Here is a 15,391-nt window from a genome sequence, read left to right on the forward strand (position 1 = left end):
CTGCTAGCTGCCTGTCCCCTGAACACACTGTAAAAAAAAAAACGCCGTCTCTGTAGACAGCCCAGGCTCCACAAACGGCAACAAAAACAAACTGGCCAACCTGCACCACCAAACAACAAACAGAGTTCCAGCGTTCCAGCCAATAACAAACAAGAAGGATTTTGGGGTGGGGGTTGGGGGGTTAGTGTGCGAAAGCACGGAAGGGAGGGGGAGGGAACGGGATGAGGAGGAGGGAGGGGCAAGCTGGCCTCGTTTTGTTTGACAATACTTCGAACGTCAACAAGAAGTAACGTCACCCAACATCGCTTAGAGCACCTTTAATGGATCACTCTCCTAATTCTCATTATCTGTCGAGTAATACGAGTCTGCCTAGTGAGTGAGTGTTTGTCTGCTGTATGATACTGCATTCGAGCTCTTTGTTGAGCAGCGATATATTTTTATGCATAATACATTCAGGAACCAGTTAGTGAGGGGTCTTCTTGTGAGAATGGAAGCCTTATTGGCAGTGCTGATAGTGCGAAAAACACCCTATAAGTAATGTCTCTGTGAGGCGTGAGGAGGGGGATGTATTTTAGTTTATCGCTTTGTTTATATTCATTACTCATGTGAGTGTTTGGGTATCTAATGTCTATTCATTGATGAATCTCTTTATAAACAAATCTGCCATTCTTTAAATTACTAGCAAACCACAAGCTACAACTGCTTTGATTCTTCTCTGAATTACTCGCAGCACAAATGCGGTCTTTCTTGTGGCATTATTGATTCCCAGAGGAGAAATTCTCTTTTCACTTCCTCCCCTTCCACAGGGAAGTAAGATTGCAGGGTCAGCTGCAGAAAAGCACCTTTGGGTCTGCTGGCGATTATCTTGCTTGCAGACATTTCTGCAGAGCAAATGCTCAAGGTCAAGGATTTAAACTCAGGCCTTCTGGTTGATGTATGGTCTCTCTCTACTCACTACAGTATAAGGCATTCTTCCAGTGAGTCTGTGCCAATCAATAGGAACAAACATTTAAGCAAAGTTTTTCAAGTTCTCTCCCCCCACATTGCCTTGCCTGATTGGAGATGAGTGTTATTTTCCACTCGGCTCTTTCCCTGAGGGATACTCTGCATGTCTGTTTACTGCAGTCATGAGCAATAAACAATGTACATGGGTGACTAATAACAAACACTAACCGACCTCCACCAGGAGTCTGCATGCAGAGTGGAAGATTAATGTTGGATCTCACTAGAGTGTCATGATGCTAATTGGCAGGTTAAGTCTCAAGGCAGCACTGATCTGTCCAGCTATGACCAAATAATATGCATCACAAACTAATTAAAAACATTTCATTATTGCACAGTACAGGCATCAACAGTGCAGACATAAAACGGTATAATATACGGTATATAATACTGGGTGAATGTTCTGAGCAACAAACTGCTGAAAAATCTAGAAGTCACAGCTAAAAGTTAAATTTGCTTAATCATTTCTTTGCATGTATGACTGATACAATCTTTTTTGGCTAAGTAGATAACAGAAGTGTGATTTCTCAAATGCTGCCTATTGCGTTACACATTAAACTAGTCTAGTCATATTTGTTGGTTGAAATCAGATCTGTCGCAATGCCTTGTTGAACACTGCTATGAACCGTTTTTTATTTTTATTTATTTGTGATAACTCATTGTGAATGAGGTTAAAGTATTTCTTCTACAGTATGTCCATGTTTTTGGAGTGGAAACCATGTTGCTGACTGTTCTGTTGCTTCAATGGAAGTAGGGAGTGCACTCTGGTCCTTGTTTTAAACAAACACGCTTGTTTAAGTGAACACAAACACACACACATGCACATGTACGTACACATTCACAGGCCGAGCATTCCCATTTACCCCACAGGGAGCAGATAGTTTGGAGAGGGCTGCAGTTCCCCTGCTGGAAACTCTGTCTGTCTTCCTCTCTCACTTGCTTTCTCTTTTTTGCCTCTTGGTTCATTTCTGTACAATTCAGTGAAGCTTTATTAGCGTGACGTTTTATTTAAAAACACGTTGCCAATGAATATATTTGAGCAGAGAGCGAGACTACAGTGTGTTTCTCCCTCTTTTTTTAAAATCCAAATGTGCTTTATTACCATAACTGTATGTACAGTACTGCCAAAGCATGTTGTACAAGGTTTACAATTCACAAAATGTGCCTGTCTTTTTTCCTCTTTCTCTCTTTCACCGTGCTGATTGAAGTGTGTGAGGCTGTACTTCCCTCCTTCACACCATCACTCTTTTTCTCATTGAATCCAAAGAGTAAAAAAGTGCGAGTACTTGAGTGTGTGTGGGTGTGAGAGAGAGAGAGAGAGAGAGAGAGAGAGAGAGAGAGAGAGAGAGAGAGAGAGAGAGAGAGAGAGAGAGTTGGTGCTATTCTTGGCTGGTCGGGGAAGTCTTGGCTCCCTGGCGTATGGGAAAAGTGATCTTGGCAAGTCTTGAACCGAGGCATTCCTTTATGCTGTCCTCTTAAAACATTCACACACAGAGACCGATACACAAGCTTATTTTTGTTACTTCGGAGGACATTGCATTGACTTAAATTATCCTCTGGAGACTTAACCATAAACGCTACATGCTAAACCGAACCCTTATACTAATTAAATTGAATGGTTTAGCTTGAGTGGATAGGACCCACAACATGAATAATAGGAGAACACACACACACACACACAAACACACACCAAAGTGACTAATTCTCACATTTACATGTTCCTTTATAGTTAGAAACTGCCATGTTCTTGCAGTTTTTTTTTTCTTTCATTCTCTCTCTGCATGCATGCTTACTCACACACACCGAGAAGAAAAAAACTAAGCGCAGTCTCTAGTAGTACTACATTATGCCTCGAGGCCCAAAGCCAGTTTCACTGACACTCACACACACACACACACACACACACACACACACACACACACACACACACACACACACACACACACACACACACACACACACACACACCCTTTTCCGCATAATATCCTCAAATCAATTGCCTAAGAAGTGGATTGGGAGTGGGAGGTTGTCTGCATGACTTCTATCAGCTAATAGATCTCTTACTGTAAGTCTTTTTCTCCATGTCCATTTCACTCCCTTTATTCTCTCTCTCCCTCTCACTGCAGTGCCACTACTACAAGGTGACATCACTGTCTCTCTCCATCTTTTTCCCTGCTCCTCTGTCATTTTCTTGTTATTTTAACCTGCTCTCCTCCTCCCTCCTCCTCCTCCCTCCTCCTCCTCCCCCCCCCTTGTCCTTCTCTCACAAGTAAGCTTTTAAAACATGTTATTTTCAATCCATGAGTCAGCTGCATGCATGCAAAAGAATTTCGCCCATGAATACGTTTTTTTTTGTCTTGCTGGTCTTTGCTTAGTTTGAGATTGTGTGACGCGCACCTACAGCACCAAAACAAATTCCTTATATGTGTACAAAACATACTTGGCAATAAAGCTTTTCTGATTCTGATTCTGAAAAGGTCCACCCAGCGAATGTCACCAAGATGGAATTTCTTTCATCAGTGTTTATGTGCACAATACGTGTGTGTGCGTGCGTGCGTGCGTGTGTGCGTGTGTGTGTGCGTGTGTGTGTGTATTTCTGTGTGTGACAAGCAAAGAGAAGCGTATGCAGTTAATCTGTCCTTCTGTCTGCTCTTTCCTCATCTCTCTCTGCAATCTTTCACTCACATCACTCTTACACTTGAATAGCAGTACAGTAGCCTCCATATGCAAACTGGTTTGTTAAATCAGGAAACGCTGGAAAGTGGATAGTTAAGCATGAACTTGAACTATGACTCAGCTAGTTGCAGAATTTTGTAATTCAATTCAAATAATGGGGAATATGGGTATTAGAGTCAAAATAATTTTTACTTATTAGTATTTTAATGTATATTTGACATTTCTCCATTCAAGTGTAATACATCTTTGTTTTCATAGTTATTATTCAAAATAATTTTCAATTGTTCAATGACATTTACTGTTAAGTTTACTTTTATTTTATATTAACTGTAACTTTTAAATGATAACGTTTAATGTTTAGCTGTTAAGTATACATTTACTCACACCAATCTTTATAACAGAATTCTTGTTTATATTATGTGTTTATAATTTTTTTTATATCAACCAATATATTATTTTCAGAGTTTTATTATTCTCAAGTGTCGGTAGAACTCACAAATTCATTATGTATGTAAGGGTATCATATTGAGATTATTGAGGGGTTTGTTTCAATATGATAATCCCCACAAAGTACAGTATCATGATAGTCAAAGAATCATAGAATAACAGAATGTATCATCAAAGAAGACCGAGAAAAAACCCTGTGTGTACAGAAGAAAAGCTTTTCCTGTGCTCTTTGTGCATTCATTTCAAACTCAAGTTTATGAAATATCCTGTGGATTCTTGTAGTGAACGGTTACCACGAAGAGACCATCCATATTTCAGTTATTCATAAAGCAAAGGTATTTACAAGGCCATTTGATGTCTTAATTAGGTTTCCATTAAAGTCAATGTGTGTATTTCCACTGACTGAACGGCAGCGTTCCGACTGCGTCCCAGCTCCGGCGATCCGCAGCAGATACGCAGAGCTTCTATTTTTGCTGGACGCCGGAGAGCTCCGCAGCAATTCAGCACACGGCAGATAGTGCGGGACAGGAAGTCGAGCACAGAAACAAAATAAACATCCGGTTAATTTTCTAAATAAAATACACCGTGATCACTGCTTATCATATTTCCCTGCACTACATCTTGAAAACACAGCACAGAGTTGTTTCCCATCTAGTCCTCTGGATGGAAACAAACTGTTGTTGGTTTTATGGTTCTATTCTACCTGAATTTGCGAAGAACTTGTGGCTCCTCGTGACTACAGCTGTCAGTCATGGCCGCAACCGTGCCGCAACAAATCCGGACCTAGTGGGTACTGACGGACGGCGGAGCACGCAGCAGTGGAGCCGGTCCGCAGCCGTTATGCATCCATTGGAAATCTGGAGTAATAGCAATCAGCATTGGCTATTCAACATGATTATATACTTTTGATTGTATAGAGTGAGTGGACGTGCATATGGGGTTGTGTAGTCTATTGTTGTGTTCAATGACACTGCTGGGCAGCATGCAGGCACCTGTGGAGTGTGTTGGGATTGTGTGCCTGGCTGTGGAATTTGTTTGTCTGGATAATGGCTGAGTTCAGTATGGGTCCGGTGTGTACTGCATGTGTGTGTGTCCTGTTGAGTCTCAGGGGTGCTGGATGTGTCGAGCAGAGGCCTTTGATGATTTGTGCAAAGTCTTTGTGCTCAACTAGTGCTGCTGCCTCTCCGACATTTTTGTGCTTGTGCCTTTGAAAAGGTGAAACACATTATTTACAGACAAGGACACATGCTGAGCAGTCACCCACCTCTCATTCATCCACACAATGCACACTACCATGGCCATTCATGCCTATTAGTGCTAGTCTGCCTGCCTATGCCCATTACATGGGGGCAGTTCACCTTCAGTGCACACAGCAGTATGGTTCTCTGTTCTAGATGTGGACACATACAGGCACCATCAGGGGACAAACCCAGTGTTTTTTTCTTTCAAGAGAAAAAAGTGTGTGTGTGTGTGTGTGTGTGCTGACAAGCAAATAAAGCAGTGTTGGTCTACACAGTTGTGTGTTTATTGCTGTTTGTCTCCACGGGCGCTGTTTAGCACCGTTCTCCCTGCTGCCCCTCAAAGTCACACATCCTACACCTGTCAACCTGTCCTCAACCTGACTTCAGCTAACACATGATCACATTCATGTCATCTTATTGCATGCTTTTATTTCTCACCATGTCACATGCACATGAAAGAGTCACGGGAGCACAAAGATGAGGTGTGATAAACGTTAGAGGATTTGCTTTAAATTTACATTACAAAATTACGTTGTTTTTTTTAATACTGAGTGATACATTTTCAGATGATTCAAAAATGAATACAAAAGCAAGGGATTGTTTTCTTTACACAAGACATTTACCACATGAAATCCCTTGAAAATTCAACACATAGTGGTTTACAATTTCAAGAAACATATAAACTTTAAAAGTATTATAAATATATAACTTTCAGTTTGGATGGATTTTGTAGATTTTTCCATACTTAATATTGCCAATGAAAAGCCAGATTATAAAGTAGTCTGCTATTTAATGAGCCACATTCTTCAAACTCCTATCACATCTCACATCATTGTCTTGGCCCTGTAAAAGGATGTGGGTAAATATTTCCGTGTTCCTAATTGCTCTTGCAAATTCTCCATATTCCATTTTTAAAGTGAGTGACATTCTATTTTAATACATGTAAGGGTCTCGTGTTAAAGAACAGACAAAGGAGTGATAGCTGTAAGGGTAGGGTGAATCAGTGGATGGTGTTATGATGAATGGTGTTTAAATTACATTTATCTTTCCCTTTTCTCTCGCTCCTTTTTTTTGTCTTTTACTTTTGTCTTTTCCCTTTTCTCCTTGCAACTGCCTCCCCTCCTACATTTTCTCTCTTACTCCCTGTGGTGCAGTAACACACATTCTCTGAACAGGATTATATACAGTATTGTCTTTGAAATAATATTTGGGGGTTTATGTCTGCGTTTGCCCTTGAATGAGTGTGTTGGAACTTTGCCCGCACATTTGTGTGTCTGAATGTCTGTGTTGACTGGCTATTGTTTGTGTGTGGGGGTGTTTGCGAATGCATGCTTTGTACGTGTGTCAAAAATGAAAGAGTAAGAGAGCGTCAGATCATCGTTTGTTTGTGCGCATGTGCACGTTTGAATGAATGTTTACACATTTGTGCGTCTGCGTGTGTGTACTCAGTAGGATTATACAGCAATAGAGGAGCTTAGCAGTGATTTGCCCGTCCATTCCAGTCCCTCCCTAATCCTACACACACGTTTTCATTTGGATTGTAAACATCTCTCACCACACAACCAATTCAACAATTCAAAATATAAGTTTTTTGTGAAACCTCATCAGAACATATGGTTTAATCACCTGTGTTTAGGTGATTAACCCATATGTTCTCATATGTTCTCATTCCATAATGATATCTTTTCAGTTTAGTCATTTTCACTGCCAGTGAATCCAGGAACAATCAGTGCAAGATACATGTTTCAAATCGCCGTTAGAAGTGCTAAGGGGAATATGCTACAGTAGTGCATATTAATATATATTATATTAATAATAATATATATTAATAATAGTAGACAGATTACAGATTTCACATAAAGTAATACACTTACATTACCCAACATTTACAGAATCTATTAATTCCATAATATCTATCCTATGTGCAAACAAGTTGTGATCAATGGAGACATCCTCTACAATCATTTGCCCAAATTAGTTTTTACATATTTTACAGTAACCTCTGGCCTCTCTGTTGGTGCCCATGCCCACCACTCTGATGGATCCCTTGTCCCCACACTCTCCCTATTCCTTGCTGTCTATCCTGCTCCATGTTGAAAGAAATTAAGGTGTTGTACTAAGGGGTTCTGCCTTTGTAAAGCCAGACTTGCAGTGATCGTTTGTGTGTGTTTGGTATGTGACCATTAGATGGCTCTGCACCTGCTGTCTCTCACACACACAGACAGATGGAAAGACATGGATAAACAAGAGAGCTGAGATTTTCACCGACAGAGACGAAGGGGGGATAGATGGGTACTGTGTGTGTGTGTGTGTGTGTGTGTGTGTGTGTGTGTGTGTGTGTGTGTGTGTGTGTGTGTGTGTGTGTGTGTGTGTGTGCGCGTGGGGCGTGTGCGCGTGTGGGCGACTGAGAGAGCGGGAGAGTGTGTGAGAGGGAGCAGTCTGTGATATGTATATAGGTGAGTGTATATATAGAAGCTTTTCATCAGTTTCCTTAGTGACTGGCTCTGACTGAGACTGTGAAAGAAAAGAGAAGAGCGTTCTTTGTTGAGGAAGATTTTACTGCACTTAACATAACATTGATTCCTATTATGAGGTGATTATTGACTGAGTTTTGATGTTATGAACAAAAATTACAGGATTTTTGGCTTAATGGCTTGTGTTTACCACAAATTAATTATTTGAAATATCTCCTTATGAAAAACAGAATAGAGTTGGGATATGTGCATTCAAAAACACTTAAAGGTGCTGTAGGTAGGATTGTGAAGATCCAGGACTTAGCCAAAAAATTTGCACATCGACAACTCTCAGTCCCTCCCCCCTTTCTGCTAAAGCCCAAAACGGTCTCCTAAGCCCCTCCCACACAAGGGAGAATGACTGCGTGTGCATGAGCAATGACTGACACACAGTTAGACCCCGGCCCTGATCGGAGCATCTGAACAGGGAGCTGTGGATTTTTGCAAATCGCACTACAGGCTGTAGGTGGTGCCAGAGGAGCCAGATTTTTTCTTTAAATGACCTGCTTCATGTAGTTCTACTGGAACATAGGGTCAGTTTCAGCAAATATGACAGAAAGTTAGTTTTATAAGTCTTACCTACTGCACCTTTGACAAGTTTCCCATAATGTTTTCAATATCCAGCTGTATAAAAGATAACTTAGTGATTTCACATTGTACTGTACATATAAAATCCAGAAGTCATGAATTAGAGATGTAAATTATGAGGAGGTGACAGCTTTATAAAGAGATGTTTAAGCTCAGGGATAATAAAACATGAATTTTGCAGAAGGAGTGACACTCGATAATACCAAGTTATAATCAAGTGGTAATATTCTAGTGATGGCATGCAGTTATTGAAATCCAACCAAAACAGCTTCCTCTGTCAAAATGGTTAGACAGCGGGTGTGAAGAAACTGGATATTTATGTGGGTCTACGGTATGGGTTTGGTGGTGGAGGAAAGAGGTTTTCAGAAATTAGGGAAGGGCATTGGAGTGTGGCCAACTCAGCTGGACCGAGATAGTTTGAGATGTAGAGACGGACCAGCTGAAAAAAGACATTACAGAGACAGAACCATTCAAAAAATTCTCTCAGAACCGATTCTCTCTTCCCTCATCTCTTGGTGCCTGTTCTCCACCCCCATTTGCTCTGTTTCTCTCGCACTGCTTTCACTTGACGGGAGATTATAAACAAACCCACACAAATGAATTATGATTAAATGCAGAGAGGCTCCAATTAACTGCCAAGGCAACAGAAACGACTGTGAAACAAATACACAGTCTAGTCTGGTTTTTCTCTCAATTTGGCTTTCTGTCTTATTCTTATGTGTTTATTAAGTCTCTCGACCTGTATCTTTTTCTTCACTTTCTCTTCACTTTCTCTACATCCTGGTCTCTTGCTTCAAGCTGTAATTTAGAACCTTTTCTTTTAAAACTCAATAGTGATATTAAAGACAATGCTGTAGTTGCAGTATGTACAAGACAAACGGGTTAAAAGACACACATCTTGATAATGTTACAACTTTTAGAAGTACACATAAAAAAAAAACACATTTCGTAAAAAAAAAAAAAGAAATGTTTTGAAACAATTACATGGTTTAGTTTCAAAACAGGAAGGAAATTTTGTGATTTGCTGGGACCGCTCTGTAGCAAATCAGGAACTGTATCTCCAATATGAGCAACAACAACTAACAAAAAATTAAACAGTATCTACAGAGAGTCAAACTGCCCCGACACAAAGTCCAAGTAGAGAAAAACAAACAATGTAAAACATCATCACTCTGAGTGCTTATCAACAAAATGCATAGCCTCTCTGGGTACAATTCGTTAGTTCTTTTAGTCCTCTTTGCCACATTAAAAGCAAACTTTTAATGTCTTCTGCCCTGCAATAGTTAAACACTGAAATGAATATCCAATGTTGATATCAAGCTGACAGGAAGACCAACCAACACAAACAGGATGTGTTTTTAGTGCATGTTTAGACCCATTGAGTCCAGTGGGAATCATTACTATTCTGCATGTGTGTGTAAACATCTTATTAGTGAGTGTTCACTTCTTCCCTTGCGTGCTACGTCTCTTAGCATTGAGGAGCACATTTCATCTATATGTACTTCCAAATGGTCTTTTAACTGGGTCAGCTAACTAACGGAAATAGACTGCTGTCTGCTGTCAGTGAGGCAATCAGTCTTGACATCTAGTGGTGGAAAGTAGGAAGTGCAGCCTTGTTGAATATGAGCATAACACCTACAGTGTCTGCAAAAGGGGGAAATAGATAGTGGTTTTATGTTGCTTCTTTCATTGAACTCATTATTTTCTTCTCAAGCCAGCATGTTTGAGCATATGAACACATAGGAGTGGGTTTGCATATGTGAGAGTGGATGTATTTACCTGTACAGTATGTGTATGTCTGCCAAACATTCTCTGGTTCCAACTTCTCAAATGAGGATTTGGTGCTTTTTTCTCTTTTATATCATTTTAAATTAAAGATCTGGGTTGGATAAAAAAAAACTATTTAAAAACATCACATTGGGCTCTGGAAAATTGTGATGGACAGTTTTCACCAGTGTGTGACATTTCATAGGTCATGGTTCATCAATAAATTGAGAAAAGAAACCACAGATTAACTATAGTTTCAGCCCCAGATACATGCATATCTGTGAGTTGTTAATGTTCATGTACTCTCTCTATAATCTCTACTGCTTACTCTCTCCCTCCCTCTCTATCTCTCCCACACTCCCCCTCTCGGCCCTTCTCACTGTAACAACCTCCCACCCCCCCTCTCTCTCCCTCTCTTGTTCTTTTTCGCTGCTTGTAAGCGGTCTCTGGGCGTGCAGCCAGCTGGCGTGTGTGTGTTTTTTGAATGAATACCTGATGAAGTTGGCCGAGCGAACCGTGGGAGGGGCCCTGTGTGTGTGTGTGTGTGTGTGTGTGTGTGTGTGTGTGTGTGTGTGTGTGTAAGTGTGTGTGTGTAAGTGTGTGCAGGGCAGACAGTGTGAGAGCTTTGGCTTGCATTCAGCCCCTTGCATAATACACGTTGAAGCTCTGCATGCGGGACTCCCTCCCTGTGGGCGTGTGCAAGTGTGTGCTACCAATTTTGTGTGTGTGATCACCTGAGTACTGTGTATCAGTGGTAGTGAGGGAGCTTCCTGCCTCGCTGTCAAGATTTAGGAGAGAGGCTGTTAGCTGTGTGTGTGTGAGTGTGTGTCTGCAGTGTTTGTTTTTTGGGGGGGGGTGTGAGAAAGGCCGAGAGCAGTTAGTAGCACAAGTACACGGAATCTGCTCAGCATTTTCCGCTTGAGGGGTAAAGAGGGAGACCGAGGGTGCTTTACAAGGGACACGGCAAAGAAGAGAGGACTTAAGGGAGGAAAGGAATGAGAGGGGGAGTGAGAGCATGCTGCCAAAGCCGGCTACTCCTGCTACCCTGGTAAGTACACTTCACACAGTTTTGCGCTTACTCTGAATGAAGTGTTTGTGGGAGGGAGAAAGAGTCAGCATGTGTGTGCGAGTGTGTCCCGAAAGCTTGTCTTGTTGTATCACAGTATGTCATTTGTAAGTGCGTACTGCGTCTGCCCTAGTTTTTCCTACACTCGTCGTCGCTCGTTTCTCCCATTTGCCTGTCATCCTGAAGTGTTTCCCCTCCCTGCTTCTCTTCTCTTCTCACATTTCTCTTTTATTCCGCTCCTTCCATTGGCTCTTTTCTTTCTCAGGTTCTCTCTAACTGACTGACTGTCTACCCGTCCAACCACCCACCCACCCACCCTTAGGGTTATTGAGGGGTGAGAAAGTGCAAGTCATGCAACGCTGCCTAAGTGTTTGTTTTCCGAAAGAGACTCAGTCTTTTTTTTCTTTCTCTCGATCTCTGTTTCTCTTTGTTTGTGTAACTCTTAACCACTTTCTCCCTCTCCCTCGCTCTTGCTTCTCTTTTTCTCCGTCACCCCTCCCTCTACTCTTCCCCTGCTTCTCTACCTCTCTGTCTCCATCTGTCAATGGCAGATCCTCCATTACTCCCTCACTATCTGACCATACTCCCGTGTGTGTGTGTGTGTGTGTGTGTGTGTGTGTGTGTGTGTTTGTTTGTTGTTGTTTGTGTGTAATCATAGTGGAGAGTGACATGGAATAAAGTGGCAGCCTTGTCAGAGTTCCCAGTCTGGCAAGGGTCCCTGTACTGTGCACGCACATGCACACACATATGCAAACACGCACTCACACTAATGAAAAACCACAGAGGCAAAAATCTACGGAGAGACTTAGAGGAAGAAATAGAGAAGGAGAGAGAGACGGAGACGTACGTATAAGCCTGCAGCAACGCTGTACTTTCCAGTTGAACTATATTTAGCAGTAAGATAACACATCACGTTGGACTTATCCCTTTGATCATGATTATGATTATGACTGGGCAATAAGCCACACACACACTCAAATGCAGCAGACATATGTAGCCGATGCACACCCATTTTTATATTACTGTAGCAATAGTGACAGTAGGCAAAAACAAAGTATTTGTTTAATTATCTAGTATATGATTTTCTGAAATTATATCCTTAATAAGCAAACATCCATTGTGTGTTGATGGCGTGTCAGTGTGTGACACGGTGTGTGGGTCTGTCAACACATTGTGTAACCTGATGTCCTTATTGGTTTGCGTGTTTTGATGTTTTACTCATGCTAAGCCAGCGATTGTGAGTTCTGCCAGAAAGTTTGGGCCTCCTGACATCTCAGCAAAAACTCAAAGTAACTTTCAAAGTAATGCAATGCGTTGTTCTTTTTAACATCTTGAGTTGAAATGCAAAGTTGAATGTAGGTTCTTGTTTTAAGGGGAGTTAAAGTGGTATTTGTAATGGCATTGTTTACGTAAAATGTTTTTACATAGTTTGTATGTGATTCAATCAGAACCAAAAATGTTACATGACATTATTGTATACCATCCTAAATGTGTACTGTATAGAGGCCTCTGGGGCAGATACAATACATTCTTTGTATGTATGTGTATATACAGTATATCAGTAAGTTAAAGAGCATTGCACACAATTAATGCAGTGGAACTTTGAACCCAAAAGGTATCTTTTAGATGTTGCATTTAATATACTGGATTGGCTGTTCAGTGAAGTTTAGGAAGGATCAGTTGCTTAGAGATGTACTGTAGAACTGTGAAACCAAATGTTTGTGTCTTTGAATGTCTGTTGCTGCTGTAAACATGTCGTAATTTTTGTAAATGGCCATAGTTACAGTATTGTTGGCCATACTATTGCACCACTGGCACCATTACCGCATAGCACTCCATTACGGCTTGAGTAAACTAGAAGGATTTATAAATTATAGATTGTTATATACAGTAATTTAAATGCATCAATTAGACAATATAGTTTAATGTGTATTACTGTAACATACAACTTTGAAAATGTCATTTTTATACATAATGACTTAAAATGCATCTAGTAGTGTGTGTGTGTGTGTGTGTGTGTGTGTGTGTGTGTGTGTGTGTGTGTGTGTGTGTGTGTGTGTGTGTGTGTGTGTGTGTGTGTGTGTGTGTGTGTGTGTGAGAAAGAGAGAGAGTGAGAGACTAAAGCACATGGAGGACAGACGGATTGGGTTACAGGTCATCTGATATCAACACACACACACACACACACACAGCTGCAGACTCAGCAAGATTCAGGTGACATAGCTTTTCAGTGAATGTGTGTCTGAGTGTCAGTTTCAGTGAAGCAATACTCTCTCTTTCTGCAATGTAGGTCAGTTGAGCTTGCCTCTCTTTTTTCTCTCCATGTCTCCCATGCGTCCCAAGCCTTTCCCCACTCCATACCCATTTCCTATCTCTCTTTATCCCTCCCTCAATTCCCTTTGTCGACCCTCTTTAGGTTCTTCCATCATTAATTAAAGTTGCTGTAGTTGCTTTTTTTTGTTCACAATCCTAATTTTTCCCACCCTACAGTACATGCTGGAAGGGTTAACAAGGAGGGAATGTAGCCCTCAGCAGAGTCTTTTTTTATACTGTCACTCCTTCTTCTCCCTCACTCTTCAGCACAGTCTCTTTCTATTCTTTCTATCTTTTTTATTCTCTCACTAACACAGATAGCTTGAAAGTTTAGGTTTTTACTTAGATACTGTCTGTCACAGCTGATGTGAAAAGTCTCTGATCTCAGAGCTCTCAGACACATAATATTCCTCTTATCTCAAAGTTTTAATTTGAGCAACAGCTTGTTGAATATGAGTTTGGCTTATTTTCTTTTAAATCTATCTATACCAACTGCGTTTTATGACACAGCATGAACAGTACATTGAATGAGGTGCGGTACAGGAGTTGAATCTAAGTTGAAGATTCACGTGAAAGGATGCCAAGAGAGAAGAAGCAAAGGCATTGAGAGACGATTTACAACATAAAACCATTAGATGGAAGAATCATAATTGAGAATGGAGCTATGAAGAAAGAGAGGTGGGCAGGCTGAGGCAGGAGAGGAGTCGAGTGGAGGTAGAGTGAAGGGAGGGAGAGGCAGAGAAGTGCATCTCAATGCTAAAAGCTCAGCGATCAACAGTACCTCTCAACACACCTCTGAATCATGCCTGCTTCATTGAACGATGGTACATGGTTGAGAAAGTGCGTGTGTGTTTGTGTGCGGGTGTTCTTGTACTGTATGTGCATGTGAATTTGCATGTGTGTTTACTCATTCGCCTGTATCTGCAGTTGTGTTATACTAGCAATGCGACACAGGACTCTGCTTGAGATGCAAGATGTCCCTCGTCCTACAGAACACACACACACACACACACACACACACAGTGGGTGCAATTGGTATCACTCTGCAGGAATTAGCAAATAAGCCTCAGGAAGCCTCCAAGGTGTTGACCCATGCATTCTGGTGGAAAGATTAAATCTAGAAAAAATAAGAGATCAGATAATCAGAGTCATCACCAATACAAGAGGCTCTGCTATGTGGTCTAATGTGTAGAGTTAGCAACAATTGCAGTCTTATATTCTGTGATGTAACCAGACCAGCTACATTAATTGTGACTGCCTTTCTTCTCCGATAGTAATAATAATATAGCATCAACATTACTAGATTTTCGTCGTCTTCTTGATGGTATCTGGATGATCTTTAGAAAGGCCTCCTTTTAGTTCCCAAAAAAACTATAGGCTTGATTTTGCGTTGTAGGTGGTTGAAGACCTTTGCAAGTGTTTATTATGATATGATTATTTATTTGAGAGTAAAAGTTAATTGTTGACCCTTACTCATGTTTTCATTTACAGCAATAGATGCAAAACAATTTCATAACTTTCCTTTTGGTTCAGACATTTTATCTATTGGCTTATTGTAGTAATGCTCATGTATTTCTGTCAGTTTATTTCACAGTTGCATGAAACAAACTCAGGCCTTGACAATGTAAACTCACTGACTTTGCAAACTCTTAACTGAGACAAACCTTGTATTGCAGTCAGCGTGTTGTTGCCATAACAGCTATGCTAGCTGTGCATTTTTAGTGCAAGTGTGTTGTGTGTCAGTCAGCTGATATTCTGCCCACAATCAAGTGTGCAAA

At 40.9% G+C, this 15,391-nt stretch overlaps 1 protein-coding gene across 4 annotated transcripts in view; it reads left to right on the forward strand.

The window, feature by feature from the left end:
* Positions 1-15,391, forward strand: part of atxn1a (ataxin 1a) — a 101,603-nt gene that overhangs the window by 73,293 nt on the left and 12,919 nt on the right. Inside the window, exon 1 of one of the 4 annotated variants that reach the window (XM_039821159.1) lies at positions 10,962-11,282. The exons of the other annotated variants lie outside the window; for them this stretch is intronic. The gene's annotated coding sequence lies outside the window, so the exon portion shown is untranslated. Of the gene's footprint in view, positions 1-10,961; positions 11,283-15,391 lie in introns of those variants that run through there. 4 annotated transcript variants of the gene reach the window in all.

The sequence above is a fragment of the Perca fluviatilis genome, chromosome 13 (genome assembly GCF_010015445.1).
Source record: "Perca fluviatilis chromosome 13, GENO_Pfluv_1.0, whole genome shotgun sequence".
Taxonomy (NCBI): Eukaryota; Metazoa; Chordata; class Actinopteri; order Perciformes; family Percidae; genus Perca; species Perca fluviatilis.